Source organism: Microtus pennsylvanicus, chromosome 20 (genome assembly GCF_037038515.1).
Source record: "Microtus pennsylvanicus isolate mMicPen1 chromosome 20, mMicPen1.hap1, whole genome shotgun sequence".
Classification (NCBI taxonomy): domain Eukaryota; kingdom Metazoa; phylum Chordata; class Mammalia; order Rodentia; family Cricetidae; genus Microtus; species Microtus pennsylvanicus.
In genome coordinates this window covers 18,437,612-18,458,859 of record NC_134598.1, presented here as the reverse complement: position 1 = coordinate 18,458,859, position 21,248 = coordinate 18,437,612, and positions in this window count along the sequence as shown.

Below are 21,248 nucleotides of genomic sequence, written 5' to 3'. Positions count from 1 at the left end.
TGGAGATAAGAAGAGGAAAAAAGATGGCAATGAACTACTTATATTTAAGAATTATCAGTGAATATTCACACATTTTTTTCTTCAGTACACGTTCATTGGACATCTTCTTGGGGGCATGCCTTATTTATATACAAAGAATAAAGCAAAGTAGAGATACAACAGAATTTGTCTGGCAAAAGAAATTGAGTAATAAGTGAAAAATTAACAATCGAAGTGCAGTGTGTCATATGAAAACACAGAAGAATATCTAATCTGGATAGGAGGTAGAGAGGGAGTCTCCAAGAGGAGCGAGCTCTGAGCTTAAATCATGGAAGTGAGGGAGAGCTAGACAGAACGACATTTTAAGAGAGAAAATAGCATGGACATTTCAATGTCTTCTCTAAAAGTCAGCCATTCTGCACAATTTATGTGGGGAACATGGGGAACTTCTGCCGCTATTAATTTGCCATTTTGACAATGTCTTTCATGAAAAGCAGCAAGATGCATCCCATCCTGAAGCTAGGCTCTACAGGGGCTAAAAATTCCATTAGGCAGATTTAGCCACACATGTTTTCCTTCTTTTTCCCCCTAATTTTCCTAGTGTGGACTGTATACACTCTCCCAATAAACTGTGATTCTGCTTAAGTCAGCCTGCATAGGTTTCTCTTATTCACAGCCAAATCCCAACAACTCAGCCTTTAAATATTTTAGCAGAAGAGGTCTAGGTAGATCTGTATGTTTTAAAACTGATACAGGTATGGATGCTCTAACAAATGGGAGTGCAACTATTGTAGGATCAGGGACTGAGATCTGTGAGGTCACCAACAGCCTGACTGGAGACTATGATGACCTCACTGTTTCTAATGGTAGTACCTAGACAGCCTGTGGCTTCAAGAGATGCTGAGGCAGAATTACAGACATTGTATAGAGGGTTAGGAAGGTAGAAAACAGGGATTGTTTTGTTCATTCCCATGGAAACTCTTTACTGACCAGCTTCTGGATTTATGTCTTTTGTATAAAAGCCTACCACAGAAGGCAGAGAAAGAAGAAAAGGATAAACCTAAAAGACCTAGAAGAATGGAGATAATGAAAATATAACAAACAAGAATTAAATGTGGAAAAAACTGTCTCAAAATGTTTCCAGACAAGGTGCTGTTGGTTCATGTCTCTAAAAGTTGAGTGGTAGATTTGACTTAATTAATCTAAGCTTGGATTTAATTCCATTGCACTGAGGATTACTCTTTCTCTTTGGGGGTATTTTCCTCTCACTTGGACAATGCAGATAAGGTATTTGGAGATGATGAATCTGGACTCAAAAATGAGGAGAGAGAAGAGGCCATTTCTTTTTGTTTCTCTTAATGGAAATTAAGAGACTTTATTCCAGAGCCTTTTGGAAACCTTTTCCCATTCACCATTATTACACACTGTGTAATATGTGGTATGTCTTCATTCCTGAAATAATTGTGTCTGGAAGAATTTCATGTGTGACAGCTCAGGCCCTGATTCCTCCAAATTAAAAAAAAAACTGATAAAGAAAAATTGTGTACATGATACCAATAAGAAATAGGATGATACTAACAATTTCAAAATATTTTAAAAAGTAAAAAATTTTATCTAAAACCATCATCTTTACCCTATTTAGTCTGATATTAGGCTTTATGAATCTTACATTTCACATATGAGAAATTAGATGATACTTATATGAAATTATTGTGAACTCTAACCTTTAAAAAGATGAAAAATAAAAACCAAAGCCTAAAGGAGTCTATTCAAGCAAATAGATTTTTAATAAACTCAAAAATTCAAAATGTCAGATGAAATAATGTATTTTGAGTGAGCCATTCAATATAAAACATTGCTCTATTAACTTAATAGATTATATGACAAAGATACACCACAATAGTCAATTGGGCAACAGAACTGCTATTTATAAAAATAGTCCATAGAAATCAAATATATTAGCCTAATGTAATGCTGTCAACACTATAGGCCATAATTTCTAATAGTAAAATATGTGATTATTTTCTATAATTTAAAAAGTGAAACAAGTATTGACATATTATTAAGGTATTGAGTTTCAATAAATGCAATATTCTGTAAGATTTTCAAAATTAATCAGATGTTACCAGGATGTACATTTGTAAAAAAGGATAAATCAAACCAGAATCACGTTTCTTCAGCATACTGATACTGGATAATTTGATATAGTGTTTATACTAATATTTGTTAAATTATTTATTTTATCATGCTGTATTTTTTAACTTTTCAAAAAAGAAGAAAAATCAATAAAAAAAATGTGTTTCTGCAGAGAGAAACATGTTTGACTCTGTGAATCAATGAAATTAAATGTTCCACTAAGGTTATGTCCTGAGTAACCATTTTTGACAAATCTTCCACTTCTTGAGCAAAAGTTTTGCACAGAAGTAACTTGATAACTTAAAAGTATTTTCAGCTTGTGATAAAAAAAATACTAAAATCTATTTAACTGGCTCAAAAGGGAACAATCTTAGGAATAAAATCTAAACTGCACAGGATACACACAAAATATCAAAATAATTTCGTCTCCCTTTCTTTGACATGGGCATATGGATTTGTATCACAATCTTTGTGTTAAAATTGTGGTCAATAACTTCCTCTGCTTACAAACAAAGCAGCATTATATAGAACTAGGAGCCACCATGATTAAACCGATTGTGAGGCATAAAGGACTAAGTTCAAAGGAAATTAATTTTAGGGTTTTCAACATATCCATTTAACCACTCTATCCTGTCCTTGCATGCCATTTATTAGTTGCTATAGCAACACATGATATATATTTTATGTCTTGAGATAGTATTGACGCCTCTCAGATGATCCAAAAAAGTTGGGATGCTTTTTCCAAAATTACTAAAGTGTTTCTTTCTCATCCAAAAACTGTTAGATATTTGGCAGTTTGAGATGGTTTAGATGACTTTAGTTAGACTTGGGATAGGTTTTATGGCTTCCTTGAACCAAGAGAAGAGAAAATTTTTAAACTAATTTTTATGTTAGTTATTCTAAACTAACATGAGGACAATAATGACTGTTTTTTTTGTTTGTTTGTTTGTTTTAGTACCAACCAGCAAGGGGAACTTGAGTTTGGTGCTTCTCCTCCTCAAGTTGGAAGCTTGGGAAAGAATGGCTAGCTAAACCTGAAATCCACACACTGCATGACAATGAACTACGAATCCTAAGTATGCTCCTGCTGAAATATTTATCACCATTCATTCAATTATGAAGATTCTACATGATTAAAGTCCAATTTGAGATTCATTGTCTCTAAATTGTATTCTCAATTTATTAAAATGGCATATAATTTCTGCCTGCAAGCTCATTTCAGGTGTTGCATAAACCATGTTCAGAATCGTACTGGGAGAGCTTGTCTGGGTCAAGCTTCCTCCCAATGAGGAAACAATTCCCTAAGATAACAATGCTGGAAGTAGTTGGGACAGTTTTTCTTAATCCCTGCTCACACTTACAAACCTTGGCAGAGAGTTCATGTGGCTTTTTAAATACCAAGTATCCCAATCCCCTCACTCTTTCACAACAGAGACACCAGAGTCTAATAAAAACAAACCTGAACACGCATAAGGGACATTTAAAGAATCTTCTGCAGCTTATATTGGTACTGGAAAATAACTGTTACTAACTGCTGAGCCATCTCTCCAACCCTAATAGTCAGGTACTCTCTTATAGATGCTTTCTCAACTTGTTGGGGAAAAAAAACACTTTCAGTAATTTAATCCAAATATTTGTCAAAAAAATCAACATTAATCTTTTTTCTTGTTGTAGAGTGGTGGAAAATTTTGTGCCTCTGTTCATCTAGTTCCTCCTTCCTGGCTGCTGGGATTGCAGGCATGTGTTATAATGCCTGTTCTATGATGTGCAGAGTCTCCAATCAGAGCCTCACGCTAGGTGATCACTCTACCAACTGAGTTACATACCCAGCTCTAATTTATAACTTTTAAATAAACATAAAGCCCCACTTGTACTTGTATGTATGTTGGGGAACAGAAATCTATGTGTGTGTGATATATATAACATATGTATATGGAGGGTTCATATGCATGTAAGCAAATGCATTCTAAAAAACTGACAGCACGCTTCTTTCTCCAATCCTTGCTGACTTATTAAGGGAGAGTGCCTCACTGAATCTGTAGCTCATGGATTTGGCAAGACTGCCTGGTAAGAGAGATCAAGGCATCTGTCTGTTGCCACCCGCAAGCACCCCACCGTTACACCCCCAACTCCAGGATTAAAGGTGTGCTTTGGCGTGCTTTGGTTTTTACATGGGTTCTGGGTCTGGAATTAATATCTTCATGCTTTTGTGGCCAGCACTGTGCCAATGGAGTTGTCATCTTCCCAGTCCAGTACTTGGCTTAAGAAGTGACTTTTTTTCTTATACTTGCTCATCTTTGGTTGTTTGTATTTTTGCTGGTTTGTTTTTAGTGGCATGCAAAAGTGAATGGTTGTTAATTAGTTTCACTTTTCTAATCCCTAGATATCTCTTTTGGTGTTCAATATCATTTGCCATCTAGTCACTCTGATTACTGGTCTTTATACCTATTTCTGTAGCACCAAGCCAAATTACTGAATATGGAGATAATATTTAATTGTGAAATACTATATAGATATTAACTATTTGGGTATATTTCCTTAACTGTCATAGCCTTTTACTTTGTAGAATGCTCATTTTGGAGGACTTCCTTGGAATTTCTCACCCTCAAAGATAATAAACATTGAAAGAACTTGGATAGCTCTCATTCAATTTTAACAGGATTTCAAAACATTACCACTTTGCTAATAACTACATGACAAGACTTAATTAAAACTAAACAGGGATGTTTTTCTCAAAGTCTTTTGTAAGTTAATTGAATTATTTCAGTTGCATTAGAGAAGTAAAATATTTAAAGAAAGCTACGGTGAAGACTTTTACAACTACAGCGAGCTGTCCTTTATTCACCAATAATTCATCTGCTGAGTTTTGTGTTGCTCCAGGCAGAATCTGTAAGATACTAGCACTCTTGCTAGTGAATTATATAAGTTTCACCCAGGATTTCAGCTAACAATTTGAATAGTTGTCATGGAAACTGGAAGAGAGACAAAGGGTGCCTTTGGAAGAAAAAAAAATAGCAGAAACTCTTGCCGTCAAGTATTCTAGTAAAAGCGATTTTTATCTGGAAGCAATTTGCTGGTACAGCCCAGCTTTATCCTTGGTGATCCCAAGGCGACCCATGGATTAAGTAATACTTCCCACCATGAAACCCACCCAAGCTGCTTCTGCTTGGTGGATATTCGCGTTGTACCTGGGAAGCTTTGGGTTTAAAGTCAGTGGTTATTTTTCTGCCCTCCCCTTCCTCTTTGTGGAATCGCACACGAGCATAGTTCCAGAAACTGCAAATTCTCATTTATGGAACAGACTATCTAGCCTCCACTTCCTGGAGTTGTAGAGTATTACCTAACATGATATATATCTATATCTATCTATATCTATATAGATAGAGAGAGACAGACAGACAGACAGATATAGGAGCTAGAGTTAAATAATACGTATTACCTGACGAGCATGTGAGAGCATTAAACAGACAATATATTCATCACTGCTACAGAAAGTGAGAAATTCCCATAAGAGGAATCAAGATAAGCTTACACTGGCAGCTTTTGTTTCGGGTTCTCATCAGAACCCCATTGTCCTGACAAAACTTCACAATAAGTACGAAATATGCATTTTCTGATGAAATATTAGGACAAAAAGGACAAAAAGTTAATTTCTCTATTATAGGCAATGAGAAGTACTTATAAGAACAGGGAAAGGTCTTATAATTAGGAAGTTAATTATTTATAAGTAAGTGGATGCTTCGAAATTTTATAAGCTAAAAAAATTATAAGTGCTGAAAACAATTTTTATTATATTTAATTCTTTTAGAATATTTTTTGACAGTACTGGTTACATAATTCATTTTGTGTAGCACGGTATCTATTCATGGAATTCATAAGGAAGTATCAAAGCAGGCACTATAAAAAGAAATTCTAAATCAAGGAAATTCCAAATATGTGTAATCCTAAATTCTCCAGCAGTATGTTCTTCTGATTTTATATAAGGACAGCAGAAATAATGAGGCTGGGATTTAACCAGGGGTACCCTGAGTACCATTGCCCATAGAGTGACATTCTTGGAATAGTGACACTCCTGGGATCTCAGTACTGGGGAAATGGAGGCAGGAGAATCAGAATTAAGGTCATCTTTAGATACATAGTGAGGGCAGCTGACACTTAAGACCCCCCACAAAGGAACAAAATAATAAGAGAGATATCTGGTAAGAAATGTACAAAGAAAGTATCAGCTAAGCCTTCAAAAAACACTGTCAAATATCAGAAAATATGTGTTATTATGGGAAAGGCATTCAATTCTTGACAATTTCCTGGTATTTATGAATAATTTCCATCTGAAAGAAAACACGTGTTTCTTATAAGGCTTTTACAAAGGGAACAGATTTTTAAAATTGTTTTCCTTTAAAGCAATTCTCAACTATTATATGGATCACATTACCATGCAATTCTGTTCTCTGTTTTCAGTAAGGACTGGTGTAAGGAAGCGGTCTGCAAACCAAGTTGTATTGCTTTCAGGCAGATTGAGTTTAGAGAGGAGCGATAGAGACGGGGAAAAAGTGGAGAGCAACTTTTCACATTGTGAGGATCACATAGTAATTGTGAGTGTGCCCTTCATGCTGAGTAAGTAATGATTACTCTGCCACGTTCCCTATATTCTTGCAATGTTGACTGATACTTAGAAGAAACATTACTACATGTTTGATTCAATCATACTCTCCTCAAACTTGCTTTTCTTTTATTATTTGGAAAACTGACAATAGATGATCTACATTGCATTCTGTCAGAGAACTTGAAGGTTTCAAAATTGACTTCCTTAAAAGGAGAGTGTCTGTCTACCCAACCTGGTTGTGGTGATAAACAGTGTTGGTCTCTGGACCTGGGCTCACCACCTTCTGTTGAACTCAGTCATACCATAGTCATTATTATGGGTTGTCTGCTGACTGGTTGATCTCCGCTGTCCTTTGTTATTTTATAGCCCTTTAATATTCAATGATAACGAGCTGTAAAAGGATAGCAAACATAGGGCAAATTAGATCATTGCCCTACTAAATTGAATGGTACTGACTTACACTGTCAAAATTTTGTGGGCAACATTTTCTATTTTTCCCTTTACCATTTCCAGCTCTGTTCCTTTTTTCATCAATGAATGAAATTCACTGGTAAAGCTGATGATCAAAAATCTGTTTCTTTTTCTATATTACCGCTAAGTTCTGAGATATTTTTCATTGGTTTCTTTCCGATTATTGCAAGTATTGTGGTTCATGATAAGCTCAATCAGATCTTGCATGTTAGAGCTGTACTTTAGTGCCCAGCTCCTTCTGGAGTAGAAACAATTCCGTGAGAACGTACAATTTGAGAACAGAGACTAGGCTGACATCCTAAAGCCTGTGAAAGAGAGCAGGGAACACTCGACATGCAAAGAGATGCATTTCCTAATAACACGATTGCTCCTTTATGCAAACAGAAGAGGCAAGCAAGACACTAAGTCCAGAAAAATAGAAAATCTGAGGGAGAGAGAAGAGACCCGGTTTAATGCTAGCACACTGATTTCTAGACTTTTCATCCCGATCACATTTCCAGCAAGCCCACATCGCTCACAAATTTACAATTCCAATTGATTCTGAAGATTATTGTGGATATCAAGTATGAACAATAGAAAACTGACAGTCATTTTCTGTAAGTTGAGACTGAGAAACACTTTGTAACTTAGTTCTTTCTGTGAGTGAAATAAATTCCCTTCCTTTTGAACATATGCTTTCTCCACTCTCCCTTTTAATCTAGAAAGTTATTAAATAATGAAGTTGCACTTACTGTCCAATTATAAACTCTTATGCTTCTATAAGTACATCATGATGTCATGTAACCAGCAACATATTTTACATCTTTTCTTGTATTGCCTTTGATGACTTCTGAAACACTTCACATGTCTTCTTCTAATTCGCTCATATTTAAGAACAAATGTTTTCATGATCAAAATTTAATTCATATCTTAATATCAAAATGTTTTATTTTCTTCTTTCTAATCTATCTCCTCCCTATGCAACCATCCCATACAGACATGATAATGTTTTATGAGACATATGAATTCATATTGTGGAACATCAGGACAGCTCATCACCTGGGTATACTTTATGGTAAAAACATTAACTGTTCAACAATCTTCTGTCAAAAGCCTTAAAAATAAGGCTTATTCCCAGACCTCTGAAAAAAAGTTCAATATCAAAGTTATTATTTTATATATTTCCTGAAAGCAGGATTCATTAATACACAATTCTTGCATGTTTGTACTGGGACTGTGAGTAAATGTTTCCGGATAACGTTTGAGCTTTTCTCCTACAGCTACAGCCCCACCATCATTGACTTCAATTTCTCATTTCTGTGTTAGCAGCATCATGAAACTGACAGTGAGTCTACTTGACCCACTTAGGCAGAGTCTGGGTATTCGGGCTTTACAAAACAAATGCCTGTTGTACAATTCAGAGAGGCTAACAAAGGGCCAAAAATACCAGGTGAGTCAGTGTTTTTAAATCTGTGTGTTCTTCTCATGGTCATGGCATTAATGCCTTGAAAGTAGAGGGCTTCAAGGTACATAACATGAGCTTAAATGCATCACGAAGGTATTAGATCATTCCTGCAGCTATTTTGAGAAGCGGAATACTAGGATAAAGTTTTTGAAAGCTTGAGATATGAGGATTTGTTTGTTCGTTTCTGTAGCATTGTGATTTTCTTTTGTTTTTATTCACGTTTTCAGCACTGTCTTGCTAGAGAGGAAAGTCCACTCTGAAAATAGAGAGGGTAGAGAGGGTAGCAGTTCTCTGATCAAAAAAAAAAAAGGGAATGAGTCAGGAAGCAAAAAGGGATATATATATATATATATCCCTTTTTGCTTATATATATATATGTTCTTCAAATAGGCAGAATGGTCCATTTGTAACTGAAGCAATAAATATCTATTTATGATGTCTTTATGCATAGACATCCTTTCGTATGCTAAAAGTAAGGTAGCATAACACTATAGTAGCTCTGATGCCTATCAATAAAGAGCACCCCTCTAGTGGAGGAAACAAAACATTAACACATCTGGCAAATAAAGAGAATGATCTCATGAGTATCTCACTGGTACACTGGGGTGGCAGGGAGAGAAGGCACAGTATTGCATATATAAGAAAGAGGAGAAATTATTTTGTTGAAATTATATGAAAGAGATTTTGAAAGAAGCTGTCATTTGATTCAAGGCATATGGAGTAGGTGGGAGCTTCTAGAGTAAACATTAAGATTAGCGAGCACGAATCAGTGGAGTTGGGCAATGGAAACAGAGCCGAAATGTTAAGATACTGAAAGACATTAAAATGGTGTCGTTTCTCCTCTCCTTCCTTTTCCTCAGCCACCACTTAGATTTTTATAGAGTCTGATTTTCTTGGAGCTTGTAAGAAATGAATGTTGTGACTTCTATTTAAGAACAGTTGCCTTTTAAGACAATCTATTTAAGACAGTTGTCTTGTTCACTTTGGGTTGGGTATGGTAACTAGAGACAGTTGCTTGCTGTGTGGCTCAGAATGGTGTGCAGCTCACTATATAGCTTGACTGACCTTGACCCTTGATCTTCCTTTTTTCTAACCTTCAAAGTGTTAGGATTAGATATTTACCAGCCTGTCTAACAATTACTTTTTAATGTTTTAAATCTAATCCATACGAAGTTGTTGAGAATCCTTGCTTCCATATCAACTGTTATTTTGAAGGGAATCTTGCATTTCATCCTTTGTTCCATGGCTTGAACCCATGCTCACACATTGGGCACACTCAGCATGGGTACTAAGTAGGTTCTACATGGAAAAGCATATATATAACCCCCAAAATAAGTCTGCAAGATTAAGTGTTCTCTAAAATTTGCCTTCAAATTTTAGGAGGAATTCTTTAGTATTTGGAGTCTGTCTTCTTTGTAAAACTATTTTTATTATTCTCCATTTTTCTTGTATAACACACCATACCTATTTTTATCTTGAAGTCTATAATCCATATTTTCCCCTTTATGCCAACTATCATTATTTTCTGATTTTTCCATTGCTCATTTTCTTTCCTTGCTTAATGTTTTCCCATATATCACCCTAACAAAATCCTATTTGGCTTTAAAAACTCATTTTACAGTGATTCTCTCCTGTGTTTATCCTCAGTTAAGGACTGGAAAGAATTATTTATTTCCTCTCTTCTGGCAACTTGGCCTTGTATCAAGTCCATTCTACTTAGCATTGCTTCCAGAGCAGAGCTTTCCCAAGCAGGACAGAGTTTTCTACCTGTATACATCTCAGAGGAGGAACAGCAAGAAGAAGAGAGGGGGGAAGAAGTTCATTGTGCTATACTTTTCATACTGAGGAAAGGCAATGTAAATCCTAAGAAAGAAAGCACGGAAGAGCATAAAGACCCCCCTCTGCTTCCCAAAGGAACAGTAGTTGTGTGTTGATGAATAGGGGCAGTGATGGTAGCCTGAAGATACCATCCTGTATTTTGTTCAAACCACCACGATGTCTCACGGCACAGCCTCTGACTAGAAAGGCAGGCTCTGTGCATGTTCATTTTGTAAAGGTAAGAACTCTCATCCTGAAAACAAGTTTTGGGAGGGATGTTTGTATAACGTGTTTGTGATTCAAGCATTTGGAGGCCCAGATAGAATGTTCATGAGTTTGAGCCCAACTTGATATATATAATACACTTAAGGATAGCCTAGGGCTCTAAGCAGTATCCTTTCTCCAGTAGATGATAGATAGATAGATAGATAGATAGATAGATAGATAGATAGATAGATAGATAGATAGATAGACAGACAGACAATGATATTTGGTAAAGAGAAATGTGCACCTGAGTATGTAAATTTTATTCTAAAAGAAAAAATACTGGGAAACTGGGCTATAGCCACATATCTGAAATATATATCTAAGTCAGATTATTAATAAGAAAGTTATGGTACTATGACCTTTAACTCTGCAACTCTATCTTTAAAAATTCATAATAACCAGCCTAGTCAGGTATGTCTACAGGTACAAGAGAGACATGGCTGTTAAGGGAGCAAACAACCACTTTCTGTTTGGACTTAAGGCCCATTCCACTGGAAAGAATTTATGTTTTAATGGATTACAGTATGGTACTGCAAATCCAACCAACATCATATGGCCCTAACGGATAATCTACTACTATTATTATGCTAAATACAGTCTCTAGCTAATGGATTAGAGAATTTTCTGGTCCTTTCAGAGAAGCATCTTTATGCACTGGATACTAGGTAAAATGGATATTGATAGCTGGTCAAATACAGAGAATAAACGACTGTAAGGTGCTCACCTCCTGATCCCCAAGAGTAAGGGAATGTAATGGAAAAGCATTGGAAAAAGTCTAAGAGCTACATATTGTAGAAGATTCCTTCAGAACAGTGTCTTCTGCTCAAGACAGCATCAATACGCTCGTGAACTCATAGCAGCTATGCCTGCCTACATAAAACTTGCACAAGATCAAGCCAATCAACAACCCACCATGGATGGGGAAGGGCTCACAAGGTCCCAAGGAGGAGCTATTGACAGTTGATGGTTGCTGAGGGAGGAAGAGTCAGTGTCCCATCAAGAGTGTAATCCCTGGTATGTTGTTCATGCTCCAGGGGATAGTCCTATATCCATGTTCATTGAATGCTCTGGGCCACTTTAAAAAAATAAAGGAGGAAGAAACTTGGAAAGACATTTAGAAGAATTTATGGAAGCAGCTCGGGGTAAGGTGGTAAACTTCAGGGTGGATATGGCTAAAATACATTTTATAGATAGGAAATTCTCAAAGAAAAAAATGATCGTATTAATTTAAAAAGAAAAAGAAAAATAATAAAAATTCATCATTAAGTATTTGATGGATGAATGAATACCAACAAAGGGCTTATAATTCACTTGACTATTTCAGGCTTCTATTTTAGGCCTTAAGAGTCTCTCCCCATAGAAAATTAAATGAATTCAGATAAAACAAGAATGAAAAGTAATCAGTATTCTTTAATTCTATTGCCTCACCTGGCAATTGAAAAACCACATAAATGAGGCAAGTTTCTATTTCAATCTTTCTAAAACAAAGACTCTCTCAAGCTTTCAAGGTTAAAGTCCAAGCGCTAAACATCTTTCCCTTTTGTCACTGAGACACAAAGTCATCGGCAGAGCTCCAACTCCAGAACTGTGCCGCCAAGTTACAAAAAAAAAAAAAATGCAAAGCCGTCATAATATTGTATGATTTTGTGTTGTGCTGCATGCATAGATATCCTCGGCTACAATAGTCCTAGACCTTGGGTAGCACGCACCTGCAAGTCTAGACACGCTGAAGATGCAGGTTCTCTACAGGCACACAATCATTTTCAGTTACAAGGAAGTTCTTGGCAAGAACGAGCTCAGGAAAATTCTTTGCATTCTGTCTAAAAAGAGCATGTTTCTAAAATAAATACCATGAATCACATCAAAGAACTAGAAGCCTGAATTCATCAGCAAAACAAAATGCAAGTGAGAATCATATTGTCTTTTATAAAATGACTTTTAATCCTTTCCCACTGGTTCTTTGGAAAATTTAAATGCATTCTAGTGGTTTTTCTCTGTAATAAATACCAGACAATTTCTGGGAAGCAGCTTATACCTACATTATTCTGCTGGAATGTAGCAATTACTTACAGTTTAATCATTACCAAGAAAAATTTTCTCTACATGCAGCCCTTATTTCTGCGGAATTTTAATTTAGATTTTAATTCATGTATGCGACAACTTAGAACATTTCCATTTTTCCTTTCCATGAATTTGACATTTATATTTGTGTTCACTGGAGGGGAACTAAAACTTAGCTGTCAGGGCCAGTGCGATCCCAGTAGACAGGCTCACTTCCTAATGACACCCAACAATGTCTGAAAGGGGAAACTCCACATCCTGGATTTTATGATCGCCGCTGAATCTCCTTCAGCTGGAATCTCACCATTTAATCACATTTTTCACAAGTTATAAAAAGGAAAGAGCCTGTTACATAGAAGAAAAACTAAGATTTTCTGAGTCTAAAAATGTCAAGGAGGAGAGGCAGTATAGTTGCTAGGCATGTACGACTGAACGAACACCAGATTGTACTGAACTATTACAATTCTGCTTGTGTGCAAATTGTCCCCATTGCCACTCAAAGTCAGAGTCCTGGCCTTTGAGGAATAGATAGCTTGGCACTTTCAGAGAAAAGGCTGGCTTAAAATATGATCTCTTGTGTAAATCAACTTTCCTAAAGGAAAATTTGAGGGCAGAGTCTGGGTCTTCAATACATCCACATATTCTAAGATGACTACCTCCTTCAACACTGAAACCTATCAGTCCCAAACGTGATGTGTTCCAATGGCCACAGAGAAAGATTCAGAGATATATTTTTAACCCAAACCAGACCAATGAGAGCTCTTCCTCGGACTCCACTTCACTAGGAGTTCTGTTCCTCTTCAGGAAACTCTCAAGTGCTGGGACTCCAAAGCACGCAGAAATCGCCACGTTCAGGATGAGGATAAAGTCTTTTATCCAAGTGAACATAGGTGATCAAAGAGGTAGACAGAGAGTGGTGGGAAAGTTCTGGTTTCAACCAAACCACAGTTGCTTTTTCCTTAAGATCCGGGAATTGACAAAGTCTGAGCTATACCATGGTTATGAAAGAAAAACAAAGCAAGCAAACAAAAAAGACAAAAAAAAAAACCCTTCCTTTATTTTTTAAACTAGTTCAAGATTGGCTTCTGTCACTTGTTAACTAAAAGTCACAACAGGCCATCCTTCAGGCTGTGGTTCTGGATGCCTTGGTCCTAGAGAGAGTCTATTACAACAGACCATACTTCAGTCTATGAAATAGTGGTTCTGCATGTCTTGATCCTAGTGAGAATCTTCTCTTTAACTGAGTTGCCAGTCCAAGTTATCAGATTACCTTCACTGTCCCCGCAATACAGACTTATCCTTTATCCTTCATGACTTTCTCACTCTTCGTGAGGGGTATCATTTCTTCAGATCTGAAAGGTAATGGATCTCATCATAGGACTTCCTTTTTGTCCCTTTTCCTCATCATCCTTTAAGATGTTCACTTGTCACCTAGAATTTCGGTCAGAATTTTACACAAAGCTGTTCATCTACTTTCTGTTACTCACCGTCTCCAATATCCCCCTTTTACAGCGTCCTACCTGAAATACATTGGCGAGCAACTTCAGATGAGGGTTTTGTATGGCTCTGTTCTTAAAGTAGAAATAAAGAGACTCCTATTGACTTTCTGCTCTTCTCATAGACCACTGCCTTGCTAAGTCATCATCAGAGAGTCTTCTTCCAGGAGCAGATAGGGACAAATACAGAGATCCACAGGCAGAAACTAAGCAGAGTTGAGAGAGCTTGGAACACTCAGCTGAAAATGGGGGTATCTCCATCAAATACCTCCTTGCAGGCCTCAGAGAACAGCAGAAGAGAACGTGGAAAGAACCTAGATGCCAGAGGAGATGTGGGATACCATAGAAATAAGGTTTTCTAAACACAGCAGGACCTGTGCACATGTGAACTCCATAGACGGAGGCGGCAGGCACAGGCCTGCATGGGTCTGAACCAGATGGGGTCCTAGAGCCGAAAGGAGAATTGGACAGAAGCCCTTATCCCTAACACTAAAGCTATCTCCAATTGATAACCACTAGCAAAAAAACAAACAAAAATTAGTTTTCTTCAGTGGGATCTCACTGGGGAAATAAACCACCTTGAAGGAAGGGCTATGCACAGCAGGAAATGGCCAACAAAAAACAAACTCACAATAGCATCTTTGGAGGTTCTTTGTCTCATGAATGCATAATGTTGAGTCAGGGTTTTTGGTTTTTTTTTCTCTTCACATGACCATGCAGGTCTGTTATATATATTATGGGTTCCCGTGTTGTGTTTCCATGGCATTGCTGTGTATGTGAATTTGCGTATCTCTGCATCTATAATCACCCAATTTCTCAGCTTAAAATTCAAGGCTATCTTTGTGGCCTAAACCTGTCATTTCTGCCCAACTTTGTTTTGTTTTTTTAATCCCATAATTGTCTGTGTAATATTCCCTATTCCCATAGTTATGTTTCTTTCTCGGCAGCTTTCATTTTGTGAGAATGCCTTTCCTCTTTTCATCTTATTTTCTAAGCTCTGTCAAACTCAAGCACGATTTTCCCCTTGGAGGGTGCCTTTGCCTGGAGGCTAGCTAAACTAATCAAGAGGAATTGAAACTAAATGTGAAGAGGAAGGGGAAAGCATCCCGATAAATATGTAAATCAATTTACTATGGAAAACAGAAGATGTGGTGTTCAAGGAAGATAAACATTGTGGGTGGCGCCAGTTATTCAGAGGAGAAAAACACTTGCATCCGCGGAGATAATGCTTAAACCCGAATGCAAATGTGTGTCCTTGTGCAGACCAAGTAATGTGAAACTTACATTTTAGGGGAAAAATAATAAGACAATTTATGGATTCTGTGAGCTTTTCTAAAGCATCTCAGCATTTGAAGTCTATGTATCTGACGTGCTTACAGTTCCGAGGACTTTCTACAACTACCTAGGGAACAAAGATTCTCAAAGTTGGAGATAACTGAAGACTATCTAGAGAATCCTAAAATAAGTAAAATAAATAAGCAAAAAGGGCTTCAGTAAATGAGCAATATTCCCATTTTATAGAGTGAGTGCCTCGTGCGCATTGAGGCCCAGATATGGTGGTACAAGCCTGTCAACACAGCACTAGGGAAGTAGAGACAGGAAGATTAGACGTCCAAGATTCAAGCTTATTTTTCCTCTATACTAGTTTTAGGTAAACGTATAAAACTGGAGACCCTATTGCAAATGGGAAGAAGGAAGGGAGGGAAAATAAAAAGTCAATCCAGCCTGGCGGTGGTGGCTCATGCCTTTAATCCCAGCACTTGGGAGGCAGAGACAGGCAAGATCTCTGCAAGTTTGAGGCCAACCTGGTCTACAAGAGCTAGTTCCAGGACAGGCTCCAACGCTATAGAGAAACCCTGTCTTGGAAAAAACAAAACAAAACAAAAAGTCAATACAAGATTTTATAGAGATGGAACTCAGGTCTCATGATCAATATTCACCTTAAAAAATGATCCGCAGGCCTTCTTACAGCTTGATAATTCATAAGGCATTTTCTTAATCAAATCTCCCTCCTCTCAAATAACTGTAGCCTGTGTCAAGTTGACATAAAACCATCCAACATAAATATGATATGATTGTATATGTAACTGATCCTAAAATTCTACCAGGAAACTCATACAGCTAACAAGCACATTCAGCAAAAAAGAAAGGTACAAAATTAATATGGGAAAATTGGTAGCCTTCATACTGAAGTGAGAAATTGAAGAAGATATGAGAAGATGAAAAGATTCCCAACCTCATGAATCGGCGGTATTAATATAGTTCACAAATCTATGACACCTGGTTTCTAATAAAGAAGCCAGAAATACACACAGGAGAAAAAGACAGCCTCTTCCAAAAAAAAAAAATGGTCCTCGTCAAACAGGAATGCTGCATGTAGAACAATCCAAATAGATCCACATTTCACCCTGTACAAAACTACAAATGATCCAAAGACCTGAACATAAGGTCAGAGACACTGACTCTGACAGAAGAGGAGATGGGTAATAGCCTTGAACTTATTGGTACAGGAAAAGTCTTTCTGAACAGAATACCAGGAAAAACGATCTTATGAAACCGAAAAACTTCTGCATAACAAAGGACACCATCATCTAGACAAAATAGCAGTCTACAGAATGGGAGAAGATTCGTACCAGCTATACCTCTGATAGGTGTATTATCCAAAACCCATTAAAAATCACTAGATATCAAAAAACAAACTACCCAATTTTAAAATGAAGTACAGATCTAAAAAGAGCATTATTAAAAGAGGGAACTCAAAGGGCTGACAAACACTTTATAAAATGTTCAGTATCCTTAACTATCAGAGAAATGCAAATCAAAACGACTTTGAGAATCTATTTTATACCCACCAGAATAGCTAAGATTGATAAAACAAAGGACAGACCTCGCTGGCAAAGATACAGAGTGAGGGAAGCATTCATCCATTACTGGTCGGGTACAAACTTGTATTGCTGCTACGGAACTCAACATGACAGCTCCTCAGGAAGATCAGAACTGAGGAATCTGCTTTAAGACCCAGCTGCACCACTGTCGGGCAGAAACCGAATGTGCCATCCCACCACAGAGGCACTTGCTCAACCATGTCCCTCTTTTCACAGTAGCCAGAAGCTAGAAAGAACCTAAAGGTGAGGTACCCCCGACCCACAAAGACATTATGTGCTAAATATTCAGTTATATGTGTGTGTTAACTGTTAAGTCTTTGATAAGCAAGCTACAATGGGGCAGGATACAAGCTCAGTGTCCCCAAAAGGCTGAATTTTTATGGCACCCGCTCAAAATGTAGAAAGCCACAATGAACTTAAGGGTTTAAGTGCTGGGTCTCTCTCTAGTCATTCAACACATCCAGGTGAACAGAGCCCCTGAGGAGCTAAGGTGCACTGTGAAATTTACAGAGCTCATGGTCAGATTAACCCGTGCATGAACTCCCCTGCGGCAAAGAGGTAATCCTTCCTGGGAAGGGACACGTTGTTCATAAACCAACAGAACAAGCTTCCCAGAAGAAAAAATACCCCAGAACAAGATGAAGAAACAAAGCCCTATGGCAGAAGAATAAATTCAGCATAAATAAATGCTATTACATATTTTAAAAGTAAATAAATCAACATTTATATCTAATGTTCTGCTTAATAGTGGACTTTTTCTTAAATCTAAGGATGCTGAAAAGTCAGAATAGCTTTTTGTTACTGATCACTGTACTAAAAGTCTTGAAAAATCCAGTGAACAATGAAAAAATATTTATTGGAAAATTTTAAAAGTAAAAATTTAAAAAGAATTCAACTTTTTTCTGGTTGGTTTGTTGTTTTTGTTTTGTTTGGTTTTTTGCTTTGTTTTTGTAAAATCGGAAAAAAACAACTAAAAAATAAAAATGTCAAGTTACATTTATATAGTGCTCAAATATTATATATTTGGAGACTTATAAAATATGTGAGAGGCACTAATAAATACCAACATTACTAAAATTATTTAAGAAAATGCCTATATGTCTGGTATTCTCCACCATGCTTATAGATTAAAAAAGTAATATTTATAAGATATTAATTTGCTCCCAGGTGCTGGGATTAAAGGCATGTGCCACCACTGACTGGCTCAATCAGGTTTATTTTCAACCTAGGATCAATGTGGAGCAAATTAATATCTTGTCTGTTTGTTTTTGAGACAGGGTGTCTCTGTATAACAGCCCTAGATGTCCTGGAGCTAGATCTGTAGACCTGGTTGGCTTCAAACACAGAGAGCCCACAAACAATAAAACGTCAACAAAAAACTGATTCAATTTTGCTTATTTTTGAAAAAAAATAACAAGTTGTTTGTAAAATTCATAGGAAAGTATCAAGTATATAGGTCATCAAAAATCATATTAAAGTAAGAACAATCTTAGAGAAGTCATGCTTCTAGACTTTAGAGTTCTCTATGTGCCAACATAATCAAGACTGGACAACTCTCCTATAAGAGTAAATATATACAAGATCAGAAGACAAATTCAGAGACCAAGAAGCATCTATAGTTGGCTTAAGGTAAAATATTCAATGGGAAAAAGATACTTTGTGATAAATTGAAAGAGTGTGGTAAAGTACTATATGCTCATGAGAAAAAAGAGGAACCATAGTCCGCATGATCTCCTGCCAAATACTAGGCTCAAAGTGGATTGTAGAGCTAAACGAGGCTATGACTGATGTTATTTGAACACACAGAAGAAAATTTCTGCCATGTAGACAATAAGTAAGCACATATAATATTTCTAAGAACACAAAGAGGACTCTGAATGAAGGGAAAAGAGGGACATGGTAGTAGCTTCAAAATTCATATTCAAACTTACTCTGGCCCCTAGAGCAATGCCCAAAACATTAACTTGTTTTCTCTCCCATTCATTTTCTGATCTTTTTTTAATCCATATGTATTTTAAGAAATCCTGACACAAAGCAATTATTGGTTAGAATAAACAATGACAGAACATTACTTGTATTTCAAAGAGTTCTCTGACATCTCTTATCCCTCCCTCTAGGCTCAGAGAAGAGGTGCCTGAGAGACTGTAAGAGCCTTTTATCCCTCCCTCTAGACTCAGGGGACATCAGAGGAGAGGTGGCTGAGAAAATATAAGAGCTAAGATGACAGGAAGGAGGGCTGGGAAATGGTATCTTCTGGACAAGGGACAAACACTACAATCAGCGTCTCGCGGCAGCTATGGGTGGCTGCATAGGCCTGCACAATGCTGGACCTGCCAACAGTCAGTCATGGATAAGGAAAAATCTCATAATGCCTGTTCTAGATATTGGTTACCGATGGATACTGGGGCAAGGGAATCTTTGTCTTCATTTGTGTAGCTAGCCATGTGTGAGCCTACCATTATCCAATGGCTAGTTCCACCTCCATGATTATACAGACAGACCTTATTAACACTCAGTAGGACACAAAACAAGGAATATAACGTGGGGCGGGGACTTGTAGGGAAGGGGAGTGGGTTGACAGAGTTGAGACGGCAATGTGAGGATAGGGTGAGGGGAATCAAAGAATTCTACATACGAATGAATTTTTCAAAGACTGTATTTTCTTTGAAATGTTCTTTCCTCTGATTTTTCTACATTAGGTAGGTTCTCTGGGGCCCAGCCTAGCAAAAGAAAGACAGCTGCTTGAATTTAAGCACCAATTAAAGATTTTTCTGCTTTTAGACACTTTCTTGCACAAGAACCGTCTTCTGGCTGTGTACTTAGAAAGCTAGTACTTGAAATAACTTACAAATTCTCATGGTCACAGATATATTGCTAGATATTTTCAACAGGAGCTTCAAATACTAGAGGGTAACATAAATTAGAACTTAGGTACAAAATGTAACTGTCAGTATTTCATGTGTACTGCCTTATTTGGTACCATATTGAAGTCTACCAGTGCTCTTAGAAAACTTCAGCCAGACGGGCAACTTACTCAAAGACAGTCTCCCCAACACATCTGAACTCAGGCCAGTCTGACTCCATAGTCGATAGTCTTTACAGCCCACTCTGGCGAGTAGCTTCTTTTGCAAAAATCAGCCCCTTGCAAGCTTCAGCCAACATAAGACTCGCCTGGGAGGTTCAAGCAATCTGTGTTCCAGTCCAGGGTCAGAGAATCTGGCTCTAAAGATCTCTCAGGTGATGCCCACCGAGCTACTCCCCAGATTGTACATTGCTAGAGGCTGTGTGAGAGAGGAGGAGGACAGTTTGGAAGCAAATCTTCTGCTAATTATCTTTAAAACAAGACAGGGTTTATCAGGCCTCTGCAGTAATAATATTGCACTTTAGAACAGGAGAATGGAAGGGACTCTTCAAATCCGCTGACTCCCTGAAACCCTTTTCTAAATCGGTGTGCTTTAGCACCCAGAGACATGATTTACAGACTACTCAGAGTGTTCTTTACCTGTCAAAAGGCAGAGAAAAGGAGTGCATTCTGTAAAAGCTTTTTTTTTTTTTTTTGAAAGCATTCTTCGGGGAAAATAGGGGCTGGGATAATAACACAGTGCACTCGGCAATCTGCTGGGTTTAAGGGCTGAACTCTGTCTGCCATTAGCTTGCAGGTTAAGAAGCAAGAGCGAGAATTTAAGCCAGGCCCCTCCTTCAGCTCTGCAAGCAAGATGGCATTCTACATGAGGAGCTTTTCACACGGTTTTGCTTAAAGGAGGAGGTTAATTGAAGGAAACATACAACTCTTACCCCTAGAGGGAGGGTAGCAGGGAGCTGCTTCTAAGGAATCAGAGTACAACATTAGGCAGGTTCTCTGGGGCCCAGCCTAGCTTCAGAGACAGCTGCTTGAATATAAGCACCAATTAACGATTTTGCTGCCTTTAGACACTTTTTTGCAGAAGAACCTTCTTCTGGTTTGTGCTCAGAAAAACTAGTCAACGGCATATTCAGCTTACCATGAAAAAAAAAATGCAGTCATGTAGCATAGAAGCAAATGTTGCAGGAAGTAACTGTCAAGGGAATTGTCAGCATAGGAGTGAATG